Raw genomic sequence first — 19,138 nt, 5'->3', positions numbered from 1 at the left:
TTCTATTTAATACTTTTACTATCTTTCGCTGCAGCTACTGTTTTCGACTATGTAAAACTTTAAGAAAAATTTTTTTTTTTACTACGAAAATTTTTTTAACAGGATATTTTTCTGACCTACTTAGGCATGTGGTCGACCTTCAATCATGGTATTTTACCATCCTGGCAGGGTCGCCATTTTCTAAACATTCATGGTGGTGTCTGATTGTACTATATCGTGTCTCCCTACCACTTTCGCGCAACAACGCTCTGAGCGTGTTTTTTAGGGAATTAACTAGTTTGAACCTGGGACCTGTTGCTGGTAAGGAGACGCCAGACCACACATGACATGTAGAATTCAGAAGAGTTCAGTGAGACTAGCGATGATATAACCAAATACTAAATGATCTCAGCGTCAGCTCCACTGCACTCCCTGTAAAAGAATCTAAATTCTAACTAAATATAGTGGAAAGGGTTCAAGGCTTTCCTATTTTTAGTTAGCTGGTAAAATAACGTCGAAAAAGCAGTTAAGTTTACCATTGGAAATTTATTCTAATCACAAAACATCGTTTATAAATTGCACTATTGATAAAAGGAAATGTTTTAATACAGGATGGTAAAAACCAACTGCGTTCAACAAAAATGTGAACGAATATTCCCTAAATGGGTTTCCAAGTTCTACAATCGATCGAAGGATGACCTATGCCATATCACATCTATAATCTAGGTTTAAATTAAGTTTCACAAAAGAGAAAACTATAAAAATGGTCTACAGTGACCCTCAATTATCTTTAATAACTTATCTAACTTGTCGTAAATTACAGTGGCTGATGTGGCTTCTCAATAACTATATAAAAGAAAAATCATCGAGTTTCAGATCTGTTCTTCAAGTGGCAAATGTGAACACCATGAGTTTTAATTAACGATCACCATTAGTATTACGCAAAAAGGGGCTGTAACAGATGAGACTTCTGCAGTTCTGAGTGAAGCCTTATGCGCTCAAAAATGCGGCATCGCGTGCGTTCATTACCTTGTCGGTGTTTAAGCAGCGTCAGGGCGACAGCGGCCGGCGCCCCAGCCGTCCAGCTCGCCGTCTCGGAACCAACTCTCTCCTAACTTCTCCTTACTACAATTTACCGAAGTAGATTTAAAAAAAAACTATCTGGCTGTGTTTTCATCTGACCAGTCAGGGTCTCAATGTTAACCTTAAGCTCCGCCTACAAAAATTCTGTCTATCCAATGAGAAACGTTATACTTTTCGTGGTGGGGCAATGTTTTTAACGTTTGCAACGTAACAGAGACGCTAAAAAGTCTCACGCTAAAACCTGCAGCTAGTGTGGTCCTTTTAGCGTTATCGTAAGATCTATACTGCTCTTCTGGAGGGCTCTATCTTTTAACATGGGCTGGGGAGTGATCCTAATGTAACATACACGCGAAAAGGCTCACGCTAAAACTTGCGGGTGGTAGTGGCCCTTTTTGTGTTATCGTAAGATCTATACTGCTTTTCTGTAGGGCTCTGGCTTTTAACATGGGCTGGGGGTGGTCCTTGACGTACCTGAGACGCGAAAAAGCCTCACGCTGAAACGTGCGGGTTGTGTAGTCGTACAGGTAGTCTGGCGGCGTGGGTGTCCGTCCCTCCCTTATCTAGCTTAACACGATTCTGCTCTCGGCTTCTGCCCTCGTTTCTCCCCTTGGAACTGCGTTTGCCTCACGGTGGGAAGGTACGACATGCATTTACGCATTCTTGTGTTAGTCTGTGGTATTCCATTTGCTCACTCGTTACTCGTATTACTTTGGTTAATTTAATGTCACGATTTATTCCGAGCTATGTGACATACTACTGGATTTGCTTATCATGTCAGGGTTTTCATGGAAGGTGTTGGATTTGCCTGACACCTTACACTCCTTTTAGAACACACATGTCTTACAAGAACCAAGGGTCCACAGACGGTGCTCCAGGAAACGACCTCTGAGAAAGTCCGGCAACAAACACTTTTGCGAGCGATGAGATAGGCAGCCAAGAGTTGCATTCACTTCACAGGATGGTAACTCAGACTAGTGGCAGTCTAACCAATGACTAATGATAATCTTCCTGAAGCTACCTGACGCCCGATAAACCAAATGCAACGATGGAACAATACGCCAAAGCCGGAACCGGCGGTCCGCACTACGTCCCCAGAATACTGTGTTTAGAACGCCCAGAACGAAAAAGGAACCACTACCACCAAAGTAGAAGAATCACCAATCGACATACAATCAAGAAAGCTGTCAAAACTACACGTCTTACCGGACAGCAGCGGCAAGGCGGGGAAAAGTACACTGCCGTTACATACACTAACCCCCAGAGCAGGTAACTGGGGCGTTAGCGGCCACCAGGCAAGAAAAATTACCGGTGGTTAAACTGAACAAATTGTAACAAGTTGAACGCAGTAAATAGTAATAAGAAGTCGAGGAAAGCCAGTCAGATTAGTCTTCCCCAAACACTCCACTTATTGCTCTTCGCCTCGGCGACACTATGAGCAGCAACACGAACCCAAGTCACTGGAGAATCACGAGATATCACAGTGGTGGAAGTTTCTCTACTTGGATTGAAATGCAGTAATCTTAAATCTTGCTGGATCCGTTTTACGACGATGTTGTGCACCCTCGTGACCACAGACCTTCCATCCGGCAGTCCATGCATGACGCCAGCGGTGCCGGCGTGTTCTGGCACTGCGCGGACCTGGCTCCTCCTGAGTCCCCAACCGAACTGGCCCACTCACACGACCCGGAAAAACGACGTCGCCCCAAAGATAGAGCGACAGTTACTACATATCGACAACCGCCGCTGCTACCACTAGCGGACAGGCAACGCTTGCGAAACCGAGAGGCGCCAGTCAACACGAGAAGGAGACAAACAACCGCAACCATGCCAACCAACTAAACGATACCGTCTGCCCTCCAACAGAGGGCGGAAACCTACAAACAGCGAGCAGCACACGGCTCAGCTTCCACTGCAGAAGTCTACTTCGAAAAGATCCTTCCGGGTGTGTGACGTCGTACGTGATAAAACTGCCAACGTTACCACTGTTTTCAAATGACATTCAGCCAAGTGACACACCCTTTTGAAATCTCGCTGTAGTTGCACCTGCAACGTTGGTCGTTTTATTGTGTATGACGTCTCATACCCGGAATAATTTTATTGATTTGGAAAGTACATACTTTCGTTGTCACGTGAAAAATTTAGGCAAAGAATTATTTGTTGAAAGGGATTAGTAATTTACCGCGAAATACATACAATTTGGTACGAATGGAAGTGTTTTTATTTGAGATGTGCTATAACGGGTGAATCACCTAAAACTTTCACTGCAAATATTGAGAAAATGGGAAGTACAATTTAAATGGTTCAAATGGCTCTGAGCATTATGGGACTTAACTGTTGTGGTCATCAGTCCCCTAGAACTTAGAACTGCTTAAACATAACTAACCTAAGGACATCACACACATCCATGCCCGAGGCAGGATTCGAACCGACGACCGTTGCGGTCGCGTGGCTCCAGACTGTAGCGCCTAGAACCTCTCGGCCACTCCGGTCGGCGGATGTACAATTGGTATGCGGCTTTCACAGTATAGTCTTGAAAGAACTGTGACGGACGCCCGAACAACATGGAACTGACGTGCACTGATACTATGAAACTGTGCACTGATAATGGCTAGGCAGTACCCGAAATCTATATTTGCCAAATAAAACCTGTAAAAAGCACGACTGATTGCTGTGCTCTGTCATTTGTATTTCACAGAATGGATTTGACGTCAGGGTCCCGGATTGTATGCCCGCAAACAGATTGTAATAATACTTAGTGTGTTTTTGTGGAGATATACATTTTAAATGAAACAATGCCTACTGATATTAACTGTCTAAAAGCAGGGTAAATTATAATTTCAGTCGTGTATTTTGCAGGATTATAGTGCGAAAAGTTTACGAGATATCGTATCGTGCAAAGTTTCCACGCTGACAATTATTTGTGCCATTCAACCTGCGTAGTTGGTAGGTACTATGTTGTTATGTTTGCTTATATTGTGCTTGTGTGCTCCTTGAGTGCACTGAGACTAGTAAGTCAGTTAGCGCGTGATAGTCCAAGCAGTAGGTCGTGACTGGACGATGGGACTTACAAATGCAGAAAAAGCCGACATGATCGTGGTGTATAGAGACTGTAGGAAGAATACAGTTCGTCCTTTCACGGCTTATGCGGCAAGGTATCCCAACAGACGTCTACCACCTCAGCAGTTATTTATCAACCTCTTTGACAAGTTACGTGAAAGTGTTAGTGTATCACCTCTTTGACAAGTTACGTGAAAGTGTTAGTGTATCACCGAGACAAGTAGCAGAAGGAAAGATGTGACGACAGAAGAGGAAAAATTAATGTTCTTGCTGCTGCTGCAACAGATCCAGACGTTAGCTTCCGTGCAATCGTACGAGGAAGTGGCAAGTGTCCTAACCATTCTTCATCGAAGTAGGTTCAATCCAAACCACATCCCTCTCCATCAAGAGCAACATGGAAACGATTACGAGAATCGTGTTAACTTCTGTAGATGGGCATTACGGCAGGATACTCCAGATGCATCACGTATCTTGTTTGGTGATGAAGCCACATTTACCAGTCATGGCCAGGTAAACCGCCTAAACAGGACTATTGGTTTGTTAACAATCAGTTTAATAAATAACGACTGCAAAATATTAACGCGAATCTTTTACAGACGAATGGAAAAACTGGTAGAAGCCGACCTCGGGGAAGATCAGTTTGGATTTAGTAGAAATATTCGAACACGTGAGGCAATACTGACCGTACGACTTATCTTATAAGATAGATTAAGAAAAGGCAGACCTATGTATCTAGCATTTGTAGACTTAGAGAAAGCTTTTGACAAATTTGACTGGAACATTCTCTTTCAAATTCTGAAGGTGACAGGGATCCAATACAGAGAGCGAAAGGCTATTTACAGTTTGTACAGAAACCAGATGGCAGTTATAAGAGTGGAGGGGCATGAAAGGGAATCAGTTGTTGGGAAGGGAATGAGATAGGTTTGTAGCCTATCCCCGATGTTATTCAATCTGTATACTGAGCATGCAGTAAAGGAAACAAAAGAAAAATTCGGAGTAGCTATTAATATCCATGGAGAAGAAATAAAAACTTTTAGGTTCGCCGATGACATTGCAATTCTGTCAGAGACAGCAAAGGACTTGGAAGAGCAACTGAACGGAATGGACAGTGTCTTGAAAGGAGCATCTAAAATGAACATCAACAAAACCAAAAACGAGGATAATGGAATGTAGTCGAATTAAGTCGGGTGATGCTGAGGGAATTACATTAGGAACTAAGACACTTGAAGTACTACAGGAGTGTTGTTATTTGGGAAGCAAAATAACTGATGATGGTAGAAGTAGAGAGGATATAAAATGTCGACTGGCAATGGCAAGGAAAGCGTTTCTGAAGAAGAGAAATTTGTTAACATCGAGTACAGATTTAAGTGTCAGGAAGTCGTTTCTGAAAGTATTTGTATGGAGTGTAGCCATGTATGGAAGTGAAACATGGACGATAAATAGTTTAGACAAGAAGAGAATAGAAGCTTTCGAAATGTGGTGCTACAGAAGAATGCTGAAGATTAGATGGGTAGATCACATAACTAATGAGGAGGTATTCAACAGAATTGAGGAGAAGAGGAATTTGTGGGACAACTTGACTAGAAGAAGGGATGGGTTGGTAGGACATGTTCTGAGGTATCAAGGGATCACCAATTTAGTATTGGACGAGAGCGTGGAGGGTAAAAATCGTGGAGGGAGACCAAGAGATGATTACACTAAGCAGATTCTGAAGGATGTTGGTTGCAGCAGGTACTAGCAGATGAAGAAGCTTGCACAGGATAGAGTAGCATGGAGTGCTGTATCAAACCAGTCTCAGGAGTGAAGACTACAACAACAACAAAAATCACCGTTGGCTTTCTCTAGTGAAACGTCAGCGTCGATGGAGCGTAAACGTGTGGTTCGGTGTAGTGGAACATCAGCTCATAGGCCCTTTTTTTTATTTACGAACGCTGAACGCACACGAGTACCGCAGCTTCCTAAGAGACCATCTTCTAGAGATGCTGCAGATTAGGAGAAACTTGAGGTATCAATACGACGGCTGTCCGAACCATAGTGCACGAAGTATTACAGCATGTCTTCACGAATTGTTTCCAAATCTTTGAACTGGACGCAGAGGACCTGTACCGTGGCCGACCCGTTACCCCGGTTTGACGCCCGCAGACTTTTTTCTCTGGTGAAAGCTGAAATCCGCTGTCTACAACGACATACCAACCACACCTGATGATGTGCAACGACGTATTACTGCAGCCTGCTCGGACATCCCCGCTGAAAAGCTAGCACGTGTGCTGCAGTTGTTCCATACCAGAGTGAAAGCGTATACTGCCGCTGCCGGTGGTCATTTTGAACACAACCTATGATGGGCAACTGTCTTGTTATTGGTCAGAGTCCACATAACGACTGTGTGCGCTTCTGTTCTTCTTCGGTGTGTGGAACCACAGACATTGTACCAGTGTCGGTACAGGAACTTTTCAAAATACTGTATCTCATAACTAGTACTAAAATCCTGCAACAAACAACACTGACGTTATAATTTACCCTACTTTTAGTTCGTCAATGTCAACAGTTAATGCTCCATTTAAAATGTGTATGCCTGCACGGAAAACTCGCTTTCTAAATATTATTGCACTCAATGTATTGGCGAACGATACGAGCTCTGACTATCAATCCGTTCTGTCAAAACCACACATCAATACCACTTTCCGTTTTCACAATTTTTGCTGTGAAGTTTTAAGTGATTTTCATAGTCCTCTCAAAGAAACATTGGACATTTGCGGCGAAGAAAAAATGAAGCGGGCACATCATCTTAACAAACGGCGTCCAGAGATATATCGATAATACCACCCACGTCTCATCAGAATCATCAATTATCACAGTATTTAATCTGACGAAGATTACAGCTTACCGTATCTAGATACAGAAGTTAATGCTCCGATGTGTCGCAGTGATACTCACAGCGCGAAAACATAACATTCACTCAGATTCATCACAGGTCGACATTCAGAATTAATATGTAGCTTCCAACATTATCTCTAACAGACAGGATTCCCAAGTCAAGCTATATTCTTATATTTTCTGCTGTACAGCAAAAGTGGATTAAGGAATAAACACACAAGAGCTAAACGTTTGATTTAGGACAGTATTTCTTGCAGACCTTGTCAGAGACGTAATTAATTGTTCTTTATAATCGATATTGTTTCCAATGAATACGTACAGCTTAGCCGCTCAAATGTCACGCTAAATATTGATAACTTTGCGATTAAATCCGCGATATGATCCGAGGAATATCAGGTATTCGAGTGGCAACACATTGACAGCGTGAGGGACTATTGTTATCGATTAGGGTCAGGCAAAATAATGTGGGCGACGGCACAAACACCCAACTTCTTTTCGTGTTTTCGTTGTTGCAGTCTTCAGTCCGAGGACTGGTTTGATTTAACTCACCACACTAGTGTATCCTGTACAAGCTCTCCCATTCTGCGTGACTACCGCTACCTCCACCCATTTCAACCAGCTTACTGTAGTCAAGCTTTGCTCTCCTTCTGAAATTCTGTCGCCCAACACATCTCCCCATTACCAAATTGATCGTCCCTTGATGTCTCAGAATGTGTTATGAACCATTTTCTTCTTTTAGTCAGAATGTACCTTAAATTTCTCTTCATAACAGTCCGCACCTCGTGGCCGTGCGTTAGCGTCCTCGCTTCCCACGCCCGGATTCCCGGAGGAGTCAGGGATTTTCTCTACCTCGTGATGACCGGGTGTTGTGTGATGTCCTTAGGTTAGTTAGGTTTAAGCAGTTCTACGTTCTAGGGGACTGATGACCTCCGATATAAAGTCCCATAGTGCTCAGAGCCATTTCAACCTCTTCATTAGTTATTCGATCTACCAATTTAATCTTCTATAGCACCATATTTCGAAGCTTCTGTTATCTTCTTGTCTGAACTGTTCCTCGTCCACGTTTCGCTTCTGTACGAGACTACATCTAGACAAATGACTTCAGAAAAAAGTTCGAAGCACTTCAAATTTGGTTTGATCCCAACATATTTCTCTTTTTCAGCTGACCTTTTCCTGCTATTGCTAGTCTGTGCTTTATATCCTCTCTACTATTGCCACCGCATGTTATTTTGCTCCCAAAATGACAAAACTCTCTTAAGAATTTTTAGTGTCTCGTTTCTTAATTTAGCCCTCACTGTAACGCCTAATTTAATTCACCTACCCTCCATTACCCTTGTTTTACTTTTGTTGATTTTCATCTTACAGGGTGCAGCATAGGAAACGCATGTTTTTCACTATTGAATGACTAAGACACGGTTTGATAAAAATAATAAAAACAAGCAGTAAATGATATATTTTAATGCTGTTTTGAAATATATATATATATATATATACGTTAATTAGGTTCGAAAGATAATGTCTTGGAGGTGATGTCCCTCTTGCTGGATGCAAATTTGGATCCTCTCCCGAAAGTTACGAATGCCTCTCTCCAACATTTCATTCGGCACGGTTTCAGTTTCCTGACGAATGGAACTCTTCAGGTCATGGATTGTGCGAGGCTTGTTCATGTAGACTTTTGATTTTAAATATCCCCACAAAAAGAAGCCGCATATCGACAAATCGAGTGAGCGAGGGGGCCAGTAAACATCACCGTATCTCGAAATAACATGTCCTGGGAACATCTGTCGGACCACTTCCATGGATGCTCTCTCATCTTCACTTGACGTCTTTCAAGTTCTGGACGAAAAAAGTTGTTTAACATTTTAACGTAGCGCGCTGATGTCACAGTAACTGCAGGTCCTTTCTCTTCCAAAAAAAAAAAAAAGGTGTCCAACAATCCCCATATTTGAAATGCAGCACCACACTTGCTAGGTGGTAGCCTTTAAATCGGCCGCGCGGTCCGGTAGTATACGTCGGACCCGCGTGTCGCCACTATCAGTGATTGCAGACCGAGCGCCGCCACACGGCAGGTCTAGAGAGACTTCATAGCACTCGCCCCAGTTGTACAGCCGACTTTGCTAGCGATGGTTCACTGACTTCTACGCTCTCATTTGCCGAGACGATAGTTAGCATAGCCTTCAGCTACGTTATTTGCTACGACCTAGCAAGGCGCCAGTATCCGTACTATTGATATTGTGAATCATGTACCATAAAGAGCGACGTTCTCCATTAATGGATTAAAGTTAAGTATTCCACCAGCTACGTCAGTTTTTCTCAATTCTAATTCCCTTGTCATGTTCCAGACCTCACGCCAGCCTGCGTGAGCTAAAACGCGTGCATTTCGGCCTCCTTTAGTTATACGGGTTGGCTCTCCTGCCAACCACAACACCCAGTACCGACAATTTTGAACATTGACATAACCGTCAACATGAAAATGTGCTTCATCACTCATGAAGACTGTAGCATCTGCATCTTCCGTAAAAATTTCGTCCATTAAGCGACAAAACTCTCTGAGCTGCACAAAATCCCCTTCACTAAACTGCTGGACGATCATTATCTTGTACGGGTGAAACTTAAGATCATCACGTAAGATGCGGTGAAGCGAACGACGTGACATACCCCGCCTGCCGCCTAGCTGATCGTTTCGGACTAGCAAGAACTGCGGTTCTCATTCGGTCTATATTTTTTGGAGTACGAACTGAACGGGGAAGACCAGGTGGCTACTTTTTCATTACAGATCCGGTACTTCTGCAAACCATCGGAGTACATATTTCGATAAGGCACTGCACCTCGACGTCCAACTCTAAAATTTTGACGGAAACGACATTGCACTGTGACTACGGAATCATTGTTTCTAAAGTAGACGACAAACACACCATGCCCTACGTTCCTACGCTCCATAGCGACTGAAACTGCATTGACGGACAGTCTGCCAACATTCATTCAAGGCCAATACCCCCTCCAGCGGTTCAAAAAACATGCGTTTCCTCTGCTCCACCCTGTACAACCTCTTTGCAAGTTGCTATCCATTCCGTTTAACTTATCTTCCAAGTCCTTAGCCGTCTCTGGCAGAATTATAATGTCATTAGTAAACATTAAAGTTTCTATTTCTTCCTCCTGAATTTTAAGTACATTTCTAAATATCTCCGTGGTTTCCTTCACTGCTTGCTCTGTGTATAAATTGAATAACGTAAGGTGTAGATAGACTACTACCTAGTCTCACCCCCTTCTCAATTACTCTTTCCCTTTATCGTCTTTCGACTTTCATAACCACAGTCTCGGTCGATACATTGTGGACGTGGGACAGTGGGTGGTCAAACACTTAATAAAGAAATTCGGCAAACAGCCGTGCAAATTGGGAAGTTCTTTTATTTTATTTTCGCTAACAATTTCGGCAGTTGATTATGTCATCTTCAGGCCCCATATGCATCTCTCAAAAATAATCGATACTGGCATACAGGGGCCAGTTGCAGTCAAGTCTTCGAAGGAAGCACTTGAGGTACGAATTCACGACTTCCAGAAGCATATGGCTCCTGTATGCCAGAATCGATTATTTTTTTGGGAAGGTGTTTGCCGAATCTCTTTATTAAATAAAAATCTACTACAGTCCGTTTTCTGTTCAAACAGTAGATAACCTCTCGCTCCTATACTTTATATACTTTTGATACATTTTTAAATTAGTGTGACATTTGGACTGTGTGCATTTACAGTGTGGCCAGCATCTAAATAAATGTACACAGTGTGTTTCACGATTTAGAATACAGGCTTACAGGGATTGTAGAAGGGACTTACTGGATAAAGTTCTGATTTGGAACCCATGTCTGGAAATGTACCACTTGGATGCAAAATTGAGTTTTTAGATTGGATAACTTTCGAATCTCTCACTTCATAGAACGGAGCATAGACAACGATCTCTGACGCGTGTGCTCTCCGTGGCGACCCTGACGTTCATTGCAACAGGTGTGTCAGTCCACACACGGTCCCCTATCCTGGTAGGCGACTGTGGAACGTCACAGTCAACCCACCTACCCGTAGTTGCGAACGTGCCTGTTTCTATGAAATGATAATTAAATCAAGACCCTAAGCTATCGACAGGCGTTGATATACATCAACGGGGACAATGGTTCAAATGGCTCTGAGCACTATGGGACTTACTTCTGAGGTCATCAGTCCCCTAGAACTTAGAACTACTTAAACCTAACTAACCTAAGGACATCACACACATCCATGCCCGAGGCAGGATTCGAACCTGCGACCGTAGCTGTCTCGCGGCTCCAGACTGCAGCGCCTAGAACCGCACGGCCATTTCTGCCGGCTCAACGGGGACAGTTGAAAATGTGTGCCCCGACCGGGACTCGAACCCGGGATCTCCTGCTTACGCGGCAGACGCTCTATCCATCTGAGCCACCGAGGGCAAAGAGGATACAGCGACTGCAGGGACGTATCCATTGCAATCTCCCCATGAGACCCACATTCCCAACTTGATGTCCACACTTAATGTCCACGCACTCAACTGTCCCCGTTGATGTATATCAACGCCTGTCGACAGCTTAGGGTCTTGATTTATTTATCATTTCATTCTAAGAGAGCTGCATGGTCACCGATGGTATCTGTTCTTTCGGGCATGTTCGAAAGAACAGATACCATCTTCATAACACGCACCTGTTTCTCGTAGCTGTTGTAATCGGCCGAAAGTCGTATGTGACGCAATGAGTCGAACCGGCAAACGTTTGCGACACATGCGTTGCATAGCTCCGCCATTACGTACTGAACCGTGAAACTGGCGATTTATAAGTGATCCGATTTTCAAACTTATTTTATATCCAAACGGCACATTTCCAAAAATGAGTTCCTGATCAAAACTTTATATACCAAGTTCCCTCTACAATCTCCAAATCTCTAACAGGAATTGTGAATCACCCAGTAAATTCCTATATAAAATAATGGGGTAAAGGGGTACGTCAGGGTCTACAGGTCGAATAACATATTTCTGTGAATGAGAGATTTCTAGTGTCAGTATTCAGTACAGCCAGCTTGTAGCCATACGTCATTAGCGGCATTGTTATGCCAGCCGGAGGTGTCTGTCTCTTGACGATATATGGGCTGGAAATAAACAGCTAAATATCGGTGAGAAGAAAGAATCTTAATTTTATTGCTGATCGTTTTATCTGTAGAAATTTAAGGTGCCCTCTTAGGTTCCTGCCCAACTACATACTCGGAAATCGGCACATATGCGGAAAGAAACAGTCAAGTATTAATTTCATTCTTAATTTTCTAATCAGATGGAAATGTAAATAACAATCAATGCAGTAGAACATGCTTGCATTACATTCGTAAGAAAGCCCTTAATACGTTAAAAACGCTAGGATTAAAAGGAAATAGCGTGCCATGAACCTACATACTGTGATCGAGGAGCTTATCCACTACACCTGCGCCGAGGACATGCAATTTTCGTCTTTTATGGCGGCTGTCATAGTATCTCTTGAAGGTTTAGAACGCTGATTCATCAATAACTGACATATACACTCCTGGAAATTGAAATAAGAACACCGTGAATTCATTGTCCCAGGAAGGGGAAATTTTATTGACACATTCCTGGGGTCAGATACATCACATGATCACACTGACAGAACCACAGGCACATAGACACAGGCAACAGAGCATGCACAATGTCGGCACTAGTACAGTGTATATCCACCTTTCGCAGCAATGCAGGCTGTTATTCTCCCATGGAAACGATCGTAGAGATGCTGGATGTATTCCTGTGGAACGGCTTGCCATGCCATTTCCACCTGGCGCCTCAGTTGGACCAGCGTTCGTGCTGGAAGTGCAGACCGCGTGAGACGACGCTTCATCCAGTCCCAAACATGCTCAATGGGGGACAGATCCGGAGATCTTGCTGGCCACGGTAGTTGACTTACACCTTCTAGAGCACGTTGGGTGGCACGGGATACATGCGGACGTGCATTGTCCTGTTGGAACAGCAAGTTCCCTTGCCGGTCTAGGAATGGTAGAACGATGGGTTCGATGACGGTTTGGATGTACCGTGAACTATTCAGTGTCCCCTCGACGATCACCAGAGGTGTACGGCCAGTGTAGGAGATCGCTCCCCACACTATGATGCCGGGTGTTGGCCCTGTGTGCCTCGGTCGTATGCAGTCCTGATTGTGGCGCTCACCTGCACGGCGCCAAACACGCATACGACCATCATTGGCACCAAGGCAGAAGCGACTCTCATCGATGAAGACGACACGTCTCCATTCGTCCCTCCATTCACGCCTGTCGCGACACCACTGGAGGCGGGCTGCACGATGTTGGGGCGTGAGCGGAAGACGGCCTAACGGTGTGCGGGACCGTAGCCCAGCTTCATGGAGACGGTTGCGAATGGTCCTCGCCGATACCCCAGGAGCAACAGTGTCCCTAATTTGCTGGGAAGTGGCGCTGCGTAGGATCCTACGGTCTTGGCGTGCATCTGTGCGTCCCTGCGGTCCGGTCCCGGGTCGACGGGCACGTGCAGCTTCCGCCGACCACTGGCGACAACATCGATGTACTGTGGAGACCTCACGCCCCACGTGTTGAGCAATTCGGCGGTACGTCCACCCGGCCTCCCGCATGCCCACTATACGCCCTCGTTCAAAGTCCGCCAACTGCACATACGGTTCACGTCCACGCTGTCGCGGCATGCTACCAATGTTAAAGACTGCGATGGAGCTCCGTATGCCACGGCAAACTGACTGACACTGACGGCGGCGGTGGACAAATGCTGCGCAACTAGCGCCATTCGACGGCCAACACCGCGGTTCCTGGTGTGTCCGCTGTGCCGTGCGTGTGATCATTGCTTGTACAGCCCTCTCGCAGTGTCCGGAGCAAGTATGGTGGGTCTGACACACAGGTATCAATGTGTTCTTTTTTCCATTTCCAGGAGTGTACATTTAAGATACAAAAGTCACGGTATACCTCCTAATATCGTGTCGGACGTACATTTCCCGGCGTAGTGTAGCAGTTTGGGGTGGTATGGACTCAACAACTCGTTCACAGTCCCCTTCATAAATATTGAGCCATGCTGCCTCTATAGAGGTCATAATGGCGAAAGTATTGCCGGTGCAGGATTTTGTGCACGAACCTCGATTATACCCCGTAAATATTCGATGGGATTCATGTCGGGCGATCTGGGTGGCCAGATCACTCGCTCGAATTGTCCAGATTGTTCTTCAAACCAACGTGAGCAATTTTATCCCGATGACATGGCGCACTGTCACCCATAAAAATTCCATCGTTGTTTGGCAACATGAAGTCCACGAATGGCTGCAATTGGTCTCCAAGTAACCGAACATAACCATTTCTAGCCAATGATCGGTCCAGTTGGCCCAGAGGACCCAATCCATTTCCAGTAAACACAACCCACACCATTATAGAGCCTTCGCCAGCTTGCACAGTGCCTTCTTGACATCTTGGATCCATGGCTTCGTGGGGTCTGCGCAACACTCGAAACGTACCATCAGCTCTTACCAACTGAAATCGGGACTCATCTGTCGAGGCCGCGGTTTTCCAGTCGTCTAGGGTCCAAAAGATATGGTCACGATCCCAGGAGAGGCGCTGCAGGCTGTGTCCTGCTCTTAGTAAAAACACTCGCGTCGGTCGTCTGTTGCCATAGCCCATTAACCCCAGATTTCGCCGCACTATCCTAATGGATACGTTCGTCGTACGTCCCACACTGATTTCTGCAGTTATGTCAAGCACTGTTGCTTGTCTGTTAGCACTGTCAAACGTCACTGCCCTCGATCGTTAAATGATGGCCATCGGCCACTGCGTTGAAATGGTGAGAGGTGTTGCGTGAAATTTTGTATCCTCGGTACACTCTTGACGCTGTGGATCTCGGTATATTAAATTCCCTAATTAATTCCGAAATGGAATGTCCCATGCTTCTTGTTCCAGCTACCATTCCACGTTCAAAATCTGTTAATCCCCGTCGCGCTGTCATAGTCACTTCTGAACCCTTCTCAAATTAATCACCTGAGTACAAATGAAAGCTCCGTCAATGCACTGCCCCTTTATACCTTGTATATGCGATACTGCCGCCATCTGTATACGTGTATATCCCATTAATTTTGTCACCTTAGTGTAATTATAGGTATGAAATATTTGTGATAATTCTGCAATGTGCTATTGTCCTGAAACGGCATACTGCATTTTATAATACAAAAAAGTTAAATATTCCAAAATCAATATGGCATCTGCGTCATCGAGTTAAATATAGTACTGGTACCGTATAATCATAGATTCCTAAACTGTAGATCCCGCAGCAGAGAATTTCGACGTGCCTGTAGATTCTTGTCATCTGCATAGTTTGCTATGTTGTAATTAGACAACAAAATTTCCACAGTTCTATAGGTGATAAAGAATTCTGGCTCTGAATTTTGTATTAACATAGGATGACTAGGCTGATGTAAAAGCAAGATCGAAAAGTATTATCATTTAGCGATCTCTTGGCATTTCCTGGTAGCCATGTTAGGCAAGAAACGGAATACCAGCATCTTTGGCCGGTACGTTGCACAGCTGGAATTCGAGATCCAGATAGAATGGAGACCACTGGATGTTGTAGTCTCTGGCCCTAAACAGAAATGGTATAATCGTGCTATTAATGTACAATTGTGTAGCCTGCGAAACTTGTCAAAGTTATACATTTACCTGCTAAACAAAAAATTATACCTAACAAACACATGGATCTCCAGACCGAAGAATGATCATATGACCGTTGTCCCCTACCCCCACTCAACTCGTTGAAACGTCAATTGCAAAGTTATTTTCATCGAAGTGTAGGGAAGTACGGGGTAAGGAATGATGTTTTGGCTCAGAACAAAAACAGATAGAGTGGTGGATCTATCCGACTAAAAGGCAAGAATAACAAAATAATATTATCTTCTCTAAAGTATTCCGATTATCCTTGTAAAGAAGTAGCCTAAAAAGAACATTTCTTCAGCACTTAATAATTCACAGCCAGTACTAACTTAAATAGACACACATTTAAAAATACTCCAATAAAACTAAACATAAAGGGGAACTTCACGTACAGAAGGAAATAGCCTGAGGAATACACATGATATACAGCAGCAAAATGCATAATGCTTTGTGAGATGTTGCCGCCATTTTTAATGCAGTCTACAGCAGATTTTAATATTGACTACTGCATTTATTAATTTTACACTGCCGCCGAAACGCGTAATGAAGTATAATATTAATAAATACAGACTAATATCGGTTTTTAGTGCAGATTATAAACAACTACATTACATATGCAATTCCACACTGTTAAACACATTATAGGAACGATTAAAAACGACAATAAAAACTGAAAAAATAATAGTACACACACACACAAACACACATACACACACACGCGCGCGCCCGCACAGAGAGAGAGATACAGTAAACAAAGTTCAGATTGACGGCAGAACAAGTATGAAAACAAGTGAACGTTTACAGGCAGAAAAGTTCAAAAAGTGCTACTTGCGAGTTCGTTTCTTCAAACACGTGTAACTCATTCAAGAGCGTATTTTCACAAGCACATAGGCGTGCAGATGAGAGCAGATACCACGAAGTTATATGTAAGGAATCGAGAAATGTGCAATAATACGTTTGGTGGTAATGTGATTTGTTGAGTCACCAACCAAACTCACAAAAACATTTACGACTACATCTACATGGCTACTTTGCAGTTCAAACTTAAGTGTCTGGCAAAGGGTTCTTAGAATCACCTTTAGACTAGTTCTCCACCGTTCCACTCTCTAACAGCGTGTGTGATAAATGAACACTTAAATAAATCTGTACGAGCTTTGATTTTTCTTATTTTGTTATGATGATCATAATTTTCCTATGTAGATTGGCGACAATAAAATATTTTTACATTCAGAGGAGAAAGTTGGTGATTGAAATGTCGTGAAAAGGTCTCGTCGCAACGAAAAACCCTTTGTTGCATCCCAGCTAGCTTAGCCGGCCAAAGTGGTCGAGCGGTTCTAGGCGCTACAGTCTGGAACCGCGCGACCGCTGCGGTCGCAGGTTCGAATCTTGCCTCGGGCATGGATGTGTGGGATGTCCTTCGGTTAGTTAGGTTTAAGTAGTTCTAAGTTGCAGGCGACTGATGACCTCAGAAGTTACTTCTGAACCCTTCTCAAATGAATCACCTGAGTACAAATGATAGCTTTGTCAATGCACTGCCCCTTTATACCTTGTATATGCGATACTGCCGCCATCTGTATACGTGTATATCCCATTAATTTTGTCACCTGAGTGTAATTATAGGTATGAAATATTTGTGATAATTCTGCAATGTGCTATTGTCCTGAAACGGCATACTGCATTTTATAATAAAAAAAAGTTAAATATGTCATAGTGCTCAGAGCTATTTGAACCAGCTAGCTTATTGCATCCGTGGCACTCTCTCCCCTATTTCCCATTACGTTGTAGATGACAAGCTATAAAATAAAGCAAAGAATTTTCTACAGAACATAACATCCTAGAAAATAAAGTAATGGTCGCAAAACATAAACTGTTTTAGGCCCAATTTCGTTACAATAATTATTACTCACAGACGTTAACATTTCACATAAATGAAAAAAGTAACCATCTATGACGCTGCAAAGCTGTTGAATTACGTATGGTATTATGGGTCGAAAAGATTCGAAACGTTTTTTTTTTTAAATCGTATTACTGTGGAAGGATTAGACAGATAAAAAAGGATAAAAAAAGAAATAAAATTGATTCTTATCTTCCAATCTCGCATTATTTTTAGGAAATCACATTTTCATTTTCACTAGGATAATTGCCTGCACTATTAACATGACATAATATGAATGTGATACCTATAGTCGATTAGTATTACAGTCGACAGAGGATTAGAAAAAAGGTATGTCTTACATTGGTCAGGGTCTCAGTTCGCTCAAAAGCTGTGAAGTTTAACAAAATAAAGGGAAAACCCTCAGTCGACCCACGCACACGTGCTCACTGCGTTCATGCCAAAGAATGAAGTGCCGCCCACATTTCCTCCCTCCGCATCGTCCGTGCTTTTGTTCTGTCAGTTGGCACTCGTTACCAGTGTCTGATGTGTGTTTCAATCGCTCATCTAGTTATCGTTGAAATTATCATGTATTATCAGGTTTTTATAATTTTTGAGTTATTTTGTGACGTCGTGGTGATAAATCACGTCTTTATCTTACATTACAAGGCAGGTGATTGATGCCGTATATTTGGTAAACCTAAATATACAGGTTGCGTCAAAAAAATGTATACACACGTTGAAGCGCCAGAGAAAATTTATTTTCCGTTCTACAATGTTAAATTTATGGAAATGGAAAGCTCAAAGTCCAATTGGAAGAATAAATGTACTTTGCAAATGTGATTAATGTTCAAACTGGTGGCCTTCAGCATCAATACATTTCTGAGCACGAGTCACCACTGATTCCGTACATCGTACGAAAGTGTCCAGTGAGATTTCTGCGCACACCGCCTGAATCTCATTCCAAAGTGTGTCCAGGTTACGTGGTTTACGTTTGTACACCTCATCTTTATTGTGCCCCATAAGAAGAAATCCAGCGGCGTGAGTTCTGGAGAGCGTGCAGGAAACTCGATTGGTCCCCTGTGTCCTATCCACTGGCCTGGCACATTGTGATCCAGGTATGCTCGTACGTCCCTATGATAGTGTGGCGCGGCGCCATCTTGTTGGAAATAAAACTCATCATTACCGTATAAAGCACGAATGGCAGGGAATATGGAGTCACCAAGCTTTGTTAGGTACGTTTCTCCAGTAACAGTACCTTCAGAGCGGAAAGGCCCAATGAGTCCCCTTGCAGACAAACCACACCACACACTTCCACCAGGCAAATTCACAGCCTTTTCAACTGTAATGTGAGGATTATCTTCTGCCCAGTACACACAATTGTGCCTACTGACAGTTCCATTTAGTCTGAATTGAGCTTCATCCGACCAAATTATGCTACCCATAAATCCCGGTTCACGTCTCACCATCTCCTGAACCCATTCATAAAATTCTAACCTTCGATCTGGATCGTCGTCACTTAGCTGTTGCACCAGCCTTGGAATGTACACACGA

At 43.5% G+C, this 19,138-nt stretch overlaps 1 protein-coding gene and 1 non-coding gene across 2 annotated transcripts in view; one reads left to right on the top strand and one right to left on the bottom strand.

The window, feature by feature from the left end:
* LOC126281617 (putative inorganic phosphate cotransporter) overlaps positions 1 to 19,138 on the top strand; it is a 433,128-nt gene that overhangs the window by 72,129 nt on the left and 341,861 nt on the right. The gene's annotated exons all lie outside the window — the stretch shown is intronic.
* Positions 11,373 to 11,447, bottom strand: Trnat-cgu (transfer RNA threonine (anticodon CGU)). The gene has a single exon. It is a non-coding gene; the product is annotated as a tRNA-Thr (tRNA).

This window comes from Schistocerca gregaria, chromosome 1 (genome assembly GCF_023897955.1).
Source record: "Schistocerca gregaria isolate iqSchGreg1 chromosome 1, iqSchGreg1.2, whole genome shotgun sequence".
NCBI lineage: Eukaryota > Metazoa > Arthropoda > Insecta > Orthoptera > Acrididae > Schistocerca > Schistocerca gregaria.
The sequence above is the reverse complement of the archived record's forward strand: the minus strand, read 5'-3'. Positions and strand labels throughout refer to the sequence as shown.